This window comes from Somniosus microcephalus, chromosome 20 (genome assembly GCF_052327205.1).
Source record: "Somniosus microcephalus isolate GS21.2 chromosome 20, FLI_Smic_1.0, whole genome shotgun sequence".
Taxonomy (NCBI): domain Eukaryota; kingdom Metazoa; phylum Chordata; class Chondrichthyes; order Squaliformes; family Somniosidae; genus Somniosus; species Somniosus microcephalus.
In genome coordinates, this window is record NC_141006.1 from 77,896,964 (window position 1) to 77,907,628 (window position 10,665).

Here is a 10,665-nt window from a genome sequence, read left to right on the forward strand (position 1 = left end):
ACCTGCCTAAAATAGCAGATGTCCATGCTACGTGTCATAGGCTTGGTGACAGGCAGCGGCAACCTGGAAAGACCGTCGGCATTGCCCTGCAGGTCAGACTTATGATATCTAATGTCAAATGTGTGTGCAGACAACAGCAGCGCCCACCTTTGCATTCTGCTCGCAGCAAGGGACGGAATCCCTGTATGTGGCCCAAAGATGGTCGTGAGAGGGTGGTGATCTGTTAGTAGGGTGAACTGTCTCCCGTACAAATATTGGTGAAACTTGCGAACGCCAAAAACGATGCTCAGTGCTTCTCGTTCTATTTGGGTGTAGTTAGTTTCAGCTCTGTTCAAAGTCCTAGATGCGAATGCTATCGGCTTCTCTTCTCCGTTTGGCATGATATGAGAAACGACCGCTCCCACACCATATGATGATGCACCGCAAGCTAACTGTATTGGTAACGAAGGGTTAAAATGCGTCAAAGCCTCTGACTTCAGGAGCGTGTCCTTTGCTGTCATGAACGCCTCCTGGCACTTGTTAGTCCATTCCCACTTCTTGGCCTAGAAATTCACTTTGGGCCCGCCAGCTGGCGTGCGCCCAAAAGTTAGCGCTGAGCGCGGAGCCAGTTGCGCCCGTCAGATATTCGGTTTTTGCGCCCCAAGTCGGAACCGGGTGCTATTCCAGGGTGTGCCCGCCCCCGCTTGGGGTGCTGAAACTGAATTTCAGCGCTCTAGGCGCCGCTGCGCCACCCGCTGCGGAGCGGCAGGCTGCGGTACTGCAGGCCTCCTCCTTCTCTTAAGGGGGAGGTGCCTGCAACGGGGAGATCGCCGCTGGATAGTGCCGGCAAATGAGCCCGGCACCACGGAGAAGTGCCGGGTTCGCGGAAAGCAGCCGGCAATGCCGCGGGGGGGGGGGTGGAGGAGGCCGGGGAAGGAGGTGTGGGCAGGCGGCCGCCGAAAAAGCAGCTGGCCGCACCTCCACCTTAAAGCACCCCACTAAGGCTACAGTACGGCCCCGTTTTCTGATCGCTGTTTGCGGCCGCTGCGGAAGAGGCGGCCGCAACTAAATATGGCGGTCGGGCCGGTAGCGGGGCACTGCGCACACCGATGACGTCATCGGTGGCGGCGCAGCGCTACTGGCTAACGCCGCCATTACCGCAGCGCTGAATATCGGCGAAAGCTCAGCAAGTGGCGCAAAAGCCCTCTTTGGGTGAAAACTGGGCGCAAAGCCTACTGAATTTCTAGGCCCTTGTCTTTACATAGCAACCAATGCAGCGGCCTCAGCATCGAGGCTAGGTTCAGTATGAACCGTCCATAGTAGTTCAGTAACCCTAGAAAAGAACGCAGCTGGCTGATATTTTCAGGTGCTGGGGCATCCACGATTGCCTTGGTCTTGGACGGTGCCTTGTGAAGGCCTGTGGCATCGATCACATGACCAAGGCACTCAACTGATGCCTGAAAAAAATCGCATTTATCCCTGCGAACTCTGAGTCCGTAATCCCTCAGTCTCTGTAGCATTGCGTTCAAGTTACGCAGATGGTCTTGGTCATCACACCCAGTAACTAAGATAGTTAAGGGCAGCACGGTGGCATAGTGGTTAGCACTGTTGCCTCACAGCGCCAGGGACCCGGGTTCGAATCCGGCCTCGGGCGACTGTCTGTGTGGAGTTTGCACATTCTCCCCGTGTTTGCGTGGGTTTCCTCCGGGTGCTCCGGTTTCCTCCCACAGTCCAAAGATGTGCGGGTTAGGTCGATTGGCTATGATAAATTGACCCTTAGTGTTAGGGGGATTAAATACGTGGGGTTACGGGGATAGGGTGGGATATGTGTTGGAGTAGGGGTTACGGGGATCGGGTGGGATATGTGTCGGTGCAGGCTCGATGGGCCGAAATGGCCTCTATCTGCACTGTGGGGTTTCTGTGATCTGTGATCTGTGATCTGTGATATCATCTAAGTAGCACTGGACTCCAGGCAATTCACTAAGGATCTGATCCATAGTACGTTGGAAAAGCTCTAGAGCTGATGTAATTCCGAAAGGAAGTCGGCGATACCTAAATAGGCCCTTGTGCGTCACAATAGTCAGCATTTCTCGTGACTGTTCATCCACATGCATTTGCAGGTAGGCTTGACAGAGGTCGATTGTGCTAAACTTCTGGCCCCCAGCAAGTCCCGCAAACAAATCATCAATATGGGGGAGTGGATATTGCTCCACTGACAATACAGGGTTAACAGTTACTTTAAAATCTCCACATATCCTAACTCCACCCCCTTTCTTGAGCACTGGTACGATGGGGGTTGCCCATTCACTCACGCTGACTGGTTCTAGTACTCCGCTTTCAACTAGGGCTTCTAAGTCAGCCTCGACTTTTGGTCTGATGGCATAAGGTACGGGTCGTGCCTTCATGAACTTGGGTTTGCTATCCTGCTTAATACGAAGCTTCACAGTAATATTTTTCATGCTACCCAGTTCTCCATTAAAGACTTCTGCATGTTTCTTTAAGATGGCGGGTAAGCCTGGATCATTGTGTGACATCATGTAGACTGATGACCAGTCTAATTTTATTCTCTCCATCCACGAACGTCCCAGCAGGGAGGGGTAGTCTCCTTTAACTACGTAGAGTGGTAACTTCCTAGTTTGTCCATTCAACTGAACTGTGACCTCAGTGATACCTCTCACGGTTACTCTTTCACTGGTATATGTCTCTAACGCTATATTAGCTGGCTGAAGTGAAAGGTGCTTTAATGTCTTTTTGTAGACTGTCTCTGACATAAGAGATACTGCTGCCCTGGTATCGATCTGCATTCGCACAGGCTGCCCCTCTAGCAAGGGTGAGACCCAGTAGCCATGCGAATCCCCAGCTATAGTCAGCACGTTCAGTGATAGTTCCTCCTCTGAAGTGTCACTTGCCTCTGTTTTGTCCTGTTTTACAGAGCGGACATGCTTCTTTATCTTTTGTCTGAATGTTTTTTTTCTTCCTTCCGTCTTTGACGTTTTCTCTGTGTCCTTTTTATTTCTGCATGCGCGCTGAATATGTCCCTTTTTACCACAGCTGTGGCAATCCATGTCCACACACCAGCATGCAGACGCAAGATGCCCCGTTTTGCCACAACGGAAGCATGGCCCTTGGCTCTCTGTTCTTACTTTGTGCACTTTTTCTGTTGCACCCAACTGTTGAGCTTCCTTAGCTGCCAATTCCATGGAAATACCGATTTCAATGGCCTTTTGTAGAGTCAGATTACTCTCCGTTAATAGTCTCTTCTGTATGGCTTCAGTTCTCATACCACACACTAGCCTGTCTCTTATAGTATCATTTAGCACGTCATTAAACTCACAGTGCTCTGATAGTCTTTTTAGTGCAGCTACAAACATGGTCACTGTTTCTCCTTCTTCCTGGTTACGCCTGTGGAACCTAAACCTCTCAGCTATGACTCGGGGTTTGGGTGAAAAATGCCCTTTTACTATCTCCACAATTTCGTTATATTGTTTAGTCCCTGGTTTATCTGGATGCACTAAAGTACGCAAAAGATTAAAAGTCTTTGGTCCCATCACACTTAACAAGTACTACTTTGTTCCTTCCAATGTCATTTGCTTGTGTGAAGTATTCAAATCATTCTGTGTATGAGCTCCATTGTTCGACATTCTCATCAAACGGTCCAATGTTACCGATAATTCCAGCCATTTTCCTTCTCTCAGGCTCCTAATTATCATTCACTAAGGATCCTTCCAATGTTGAACTCAACTAAAATCACTATCAGTTATTTAGTGTTTCAATTCACAGATCGTTTCACAGTTGAATAAATGTCCTTCCCGATTTACTCACTGCTTGTCCTCCCCTTCCTCAAGTCGTTAGTACCTTATACGTCGGCTCGTCTTCCCGCCATTGCAAGCTCCTTTATCCTCGAGCCAGCCTCACTTTAATTAACTATCCACGGCAAAAATAACAGTTTTAAACACGTAAAACCCGACTATCTTCCGCACAGCAGAGCCACGTAAGTTCAGGCGTCCTCGTCGCCACTTTTGTTATATCTCAAAAGTTTAATAACCTTGCTTGTATAACAATTAAAAGAGTACGCAGGAGACAGAGTTCAGTTAACAGCCGTTACTTTACAGAGAATCTTCTCAACTAAATGCACTCTATTTCCCATAGTGCATTGCACATCACAACTACGGTAAGCTATGTGGGACAATTCAAATACAACATTCAAAATACACAACACCCTCCTCTCTAGGAGGTGTGGATCCATCTCAGGTTTGGCTCCATGGGCCCCTCGCAGCCCTTTGGTGTCTCAGTCCTACAGCCAGCTTTCATGCACGAGCCTAGACAACTGGGGCTGGATTTTCATTGAGGAGTCGGGTAGGAGGCGGGATTACAACTTTCGGGGTTGTAGTCCCGCCTCCATCGAGTTCTAACCAACCCACGCGATTTAGACTTGATTGACCTTGTTGAACCCACCCAGCGGGCTCAGCAGGCCAATTAAGAGCCACCCGGCAACAGGTGATGTCACAGATTGAAATTTCATCCGTCAAGACCTTTTGACAGATGAAATATCAGCGTTTCACAGCTGTTTGAAGCTGTCAAACACTGACAATCTGTACTCCAGGTTAATTCCTTCCTCTCAGGATGATTTAGAGATCTCCCCGGAACAGAAAGCAGAGGCTGCAGATTTTGACAGCTGGCGGCCATTCTGCTTTCTGTGCCGGTGAGATGAGGGACTCCCGAGACCTGAAGGAAGGCTGTAAAGGTAAGTAAAACTTCTTTAAACACTTTAAACACACCAAACACACTTACCTCTGCACTCATGCTCCCATCACTCACCTGAATATCGGACATCTCGACCCCTCCAAGCCCTTCATCCTGACGGCCCGCCTCGCTAACTTGGCATGGTTTGGAGCCGTCGGGAATCCCACATTTCTACAATGAAAATAGGGATTAGACTAAAAACTCCCTGTTAACTACCTGTTAACAGGCAGTTAATTGGCACTAATCCCCTTCCCACCTCGGGGAGGCGGGTCCCAGTGCGGGTCAGGTACCCGCCTCCTTTGAAACTGGCATGGAGGCGGGATGGGGTCGGGACCCCCAATTTCGGGATTTAAAACCCCCACATGCTTCCAATCCCGACTCCCCGGCCCAATGAAAATCCAGCCCCAAGTGGTTACTGACTACTTTATGATGGAGACACCACAGCTAAATTCAATTGCTGTCCTCACCTGAGGTCCACTTTCCAATTTGGTCAGTCGATAAGGATCAGGAACAGAATCTCGGATTAATCTGTCGTCCCTCCCGCCACAACTCAGGGACACTGAAGTTGGTTGCAGCCCTACTAGCACCCAGATGAGATCAGAACAAAACACACTGGAGATTGAAGCAGAGATATTGTTGCTTTAAAAGAAAGACTTGCATTTCTATCACACCTTTCACAACCACCAGACGTCCCAAAGCGCTTTACAGCCAAAGAAGTACTTTTTGAAGTGTAGTCACTGCTGTAATGTAGGAAACGCAGCAGCCAATTTGCACACAGCAAGCTCCCACAAACAGAAATGTGACAATGATCAGATAATCTGTTTGTGATGTTGATTGAGGGATAAATATTGGCCAGGACACCGGGGAGAATTCCCCTGCTCTTCTTCAAAATAGTGCCGTGGGATCTTTTAACAACCACACTGAGAGAGCAGACAAAGCCTTGGTTTAATGTCTCATCCGAAAGACAGCACCTCCGACAGTGCAGTGCTCCCTCAGTACTGCACTGGAGTGTCAGCCTAGATTTTTGAGCTCCACTTTCTGGAGTGGGACTTGAACCCATGACCTCTCTGACTCAGGGGCAAGGGTGCTACCCACTAGCTGACACCCCAGTATGACTCAGACCCACACTAGGCAGGGGTATCTTGCATAGACACTGTGGGAGCTTGTATATTTCCCAGGCTTGTTTCTTTCTCCGTGGGGACTGGGTTGGTTACTATTTTGATTAAAATGACAATTAAACCGCAGATTATTCATAAGACACAACCAAAATGCTAGAGTATTCTTCTGCCCATTTCCAATGTTTGAATTGGAGCACTATGTTTTACGATGAAAGTAATAAAAGTTGATTCAATTAAAACAAAGCAGACTGAGTGAGACGGATGGGTCATGCAGTAATCTATCAGTTGTGTTAAAACATTCTCGTTTTTTTGTGTTTTGGTATAAAAGTGAAACTGTAGTTCTCAAAAGATCGATAATGTTCAGATGTGTTCATTTTTTAGCTGTCAGGGAACTCCTCCCCTACATACACTCAGTGGATACCATTAATCTAGAGCCTCAACATCCTTTACATTGGTTAGTAAAGTCGTTCATGGTGAGGTGTCGCAATGAATGACTGAACAAGCTAAGGCTCTTAAGCTTCAAAAAGAGGTGCTTCCGACAGAACCTTACAGAGGTAAATAAGATACTTCACGCAATTAAGTAAAGTTGGAGCAATTCTTTCAGATAGGCCAAGGCAGCAGGACAAAAGGGCACATGTGCAAGGGTTGTGAAGGGAATGTTTAGGTCAGATGTCCTTGATCAACATCTGGAACAGGTGACTACGAAGGATGGTTGAGAAACAGCTAACATTGTAATGGTAAGGTGATGGGTTTGGTATTCTGGAAAGATGAGATTGAATGGCTGGACATTTACATCAACCCATCCTGTGATACAGTCACTGAGAGACGTAGCAGAAACCCTCTCCACCCACCCAGACCAACTGATGCACGGGCAGCTCCCATCTACCTGCTTCCCCCTAAACTCCCTGTGATTATTTATAAAAATTAGGGAACATGCCGTGCTGACACCCAGTGCCAAACACCACTCAACATAAGGCCCTTGCCAAGAAATGGCTTCAGTCTTGTCAGTGCAATACCGTCCAAAGCACAGGACTGTACAAGAACCCTAGGGCCCGATTTTGTGGCTTGTGTGGGAAATGGTCGGATTCCCCCAAATGTGGGGTTCTGACACCCGAAAAAATGTGTCAGCCAGCTCCGCGCAATTTTCCCTCAAGTGGCCAATTAATTCCCAGCGTGTGGGCAGCCTTGCTAATTGTCCAATTTGTGTCAGAAAGCCCCACAGTATGATGTCATCATTCGTGGTGCTTTCAAGGTCCATAGCAAGCATTGCATCCTCTGAAGGCTTCCAAACGAACCATACAGGATGGCAGAGGAGCCTGCAGCAGCTGTGGCCAGTGCCAGACCCCGAGCTGCCTCCAAATTCGACGAAGCTTCACTGCAGGCATTATTGGATGGGGTTAGGGCCCACAGGGAGGTCCTCTTCCCTAGGTCAGGCAGGAAGAGGCCTCCCACTGAGACCAAGGCTGCATGGATGCAGGTGTCAGCAGATGTCAACTCGAATGTACATGTCACCTTGGCATCACATCTCTAACTCCTTCCTTTACTCCCCCACAGTACCATCCATAGCCCCCATCCTCACTGTGGAGGAGGAAGAGGCTGTGCAGCCAGACTCCTCAGAGGAAGCTCCAACCTCTGAGGGCGCAGCGTCAGCAGAAGTAAGCGCACCCAGCACCAGCGCAGACACTCACACCTTGGGGCGACCTTCGGGACATAGAGTACTGTTGTCACCTGGTGTTTCACAGCTCACAAGTGAGCCTCAGCAGATTCTGGAGACAGGAACAGCAGTGGAGAGTCCTCGTCGGAGGGCGCAGGACTCTGCCAGCTCAGCTCAGCTGCGCTGCATGTCGACCCTCTGCCTCTGGGTCCATCCGTAAGATCAGAGGTGATGGAACTCCATGCACAGATGCAGGAGTCTCTGGCAGGTTTTGTCTCCAGGATCACTGCGAGTGTGGAGCGAATGGAGGAGTCCATAGCGACCATGAGCAGAGCCTTTGTGGAGTCATTGGCGCATGAACGCATCACCATGGAAAGGTTGGCAACCTCCATGGAGGAGATAACTCGCCAGGGTACGGAAAACATGGTGAGTGCTCATAAGAGAATGACATCCCTTGAGGAGCATTGGCCATCTATTGAACAGAGAAACCAGATCTTCATGGAAGTCCTTCTGAGTAGGACTGCCAGTGCAGAAACGGGTCCCCATGGCCCCCTAAAGCGCAGCAAGGTGCTCTCAAGCCACTTCCAAGCGCTGGCCCCTTCTGGCCTGTGCAGCTTCAGGTGAGTGAGCGGCAGCCTGGTGCTCCTGATGCTCATCATGCTGTTCCTGCTGCTGCTGCTGCCGCCTCTGCTGCTGGAGATCCTCTAATGGCAAGAAGGGAAAGAAAAAAAGGCGTCCCATGCTTCTCGTAGATGCCTCTGCTGAGGAAGCGCTGAGTGAGGCTGGCGAGAGGGGCTTCCCAGGAGATCACATTGGAGAAGTGTGTGAGGCTCCAACCTTCCACAGCTGTGCCTAAGCCTTGAAGAAGTAGCCCCAAGCCTTCAGCAACAAGGTCCTTCAACATACAAGTGCTGTCCCTTTAAATCGCAGCTTTTCCGAATGACCTGCAGCTGACAGCAAGCAAGCCGGCAAGCTTCACGCCAGGTTTCATCAGCGGGGTTCCCCGCAGGCGTGTTTGATGTGGGGAAAGCCCCAAAATCGCAACGGCCCCGGAAAACCTACTTAAACAAGGTAATAATTGCTTATTAGTGTTCCGACGGCCAGTCCCGCCAGCGGCGGGCGGGACTGATTCGGGTCGCGGGGAAACGGCAGTCCGAAAGTCGGACGGGGCAGGGAATCAGGCGGGGGGGGGGGGTCGCGACCCGCTTTTTCAGCGATTTTCGGCCCCCGGCTGCCTGGAAAGCCGCCCGACGGCTGGCAGAAAATCGGGGCCCTAGTGTGTGTATACGCAAGTACTATACAAGCAGAAAGCTAGTCGGTATTCCACACCATGACATGAACTGAAAAACTGTAAATTTAAAGAAAAATAATTTTTAAAAACTTGCCAAAGAACCTCTCTACTCCTAAAAATCACACCACCCATCAGCCAGTATTGTGTAATATTCTCTGCCCCAGGGGGCTGAGGATGCTGAGTTATTGAGTATATTCAAGGCTGAGATTGATAGATTTTTGGACTCTCGGGGAATCAAGGTTTATGGAGATCGGATGGAGTTGAGGTCGAAGATCAGCCATGATCTTATTGAATGGCGGAGCAGGCTTGAGGGGCCGAATGGCCGACTCCTGCTCCTAATTCTTATGTTCTTAGGATCTTATTAGTGGCAGCAATGGAGATGATACCACCTTTTTGTTAAAAGAACAATGTAGGGATTGCTAGTTCACAGATAGGAAGAGGATTTCAAAAATTAACACCAGTGACAAGTTCAAAATGCATGCAAACTTTTAAAATTAAAATGCACTTCAGTGTATAAGTCATGACGAGCTGTCTCCAAAAGTGCAGGTGAATGAAAGGCTATTAGCATTTTCTGTACTATACATGCAAATGAAGAAGTCAAAACCTAAATTAACATTCTGATAAACAAAACAATTCCACAACAGGAGGATTCCTCAGTATACAAATACTAGACAAGAAGCTGCACCAAGTCCCTCTCCTAATTATCTTTTCAAGAAGCTCTCGTACCCAAAGGCTAAGGATCCCTTATGTTATTTCATTAACACACACAGTACTTAAGGACTAGATATAATGTGTGATTCTCTGGAGAGTTTCACACTCCAGAGGTAATTAGGATTGAAAAGACAACATACTGCAGAGTTTTTACTAAGCATTAGAAAAACTATAATTGTACAGTCAATCCTTTTAAAGTACACCCAGCCCGCTCAAAACACTGCACACTTAACAAGAGTATAACTTAATGAGGAATTTGAGTTGAATCTAAGATTAAAGCTCCCAACAGCTACACATTTTACAATAGTCTTTAATTTCCACATGTTATATTTTATTAGACTGCCTCTTTGAATAACAAGTCATTATTTTACCAGCTTTTGTGTACTTTGCACAAGTAATTTTCAGACAGTAGAACTCCATTTTCTAGTCCTATAGATACAAAACAAAAATGGTGTTTCAATGAGCAAGGGGACTTCTGGATAAAATAGATATCCTATTTTTTTTGCTGAGAGCTGTAAAACAGGTGTCAGCTGTGGCTCAGTGGGCAGCACTCTCGCTTCTGAATCATAAAGTTGTGGATTCAAGTCCCACTCCAGAGACTTGAGCTTAAAAGTCTAGGCTGACTCTCCAGTGCAGTGCTGAGGGAGTGCCGCACTGTTGGAGGTGCTGCCTTTCAGATGAGACGTTAAACTGAGACCCCATCTGCTCTCTCAGGTGGATGTAAAAGATCCCACAGCACTATTTCAAAGAAGAGCAGGGGAGTTCTCCCCAGTTGTAAAGTCTGTAGGTATTATGGCGAATTAATACACAGACTACAAGAGTAACTTAAACAGGACTTTACTATTCGAAGGTCAGGGCGAATCTGCCCAATAAATCCTGACACAGCACTTATATACCGGTGTGGTCACCGTCGGTATTACAGTATACAGCAGCCAAGATAAAGTAGTGCCACACCTAAAATAGTTCTCTTAAAGGTGAACGGTTACATACAATAGTTCTCTTAAAGGTAGAACAGTTACATACACTACAATCCTCCCTTTTTAGCTTACAACATACTTATTCCCCATTAAACATAACATCATAACATATATCCAACTTCATGTTAAAACAGTTCACAGATGTAGTCTCTGCGGAAACAGTTCACAGATTCAGTCTCTGCGGGAAACAGT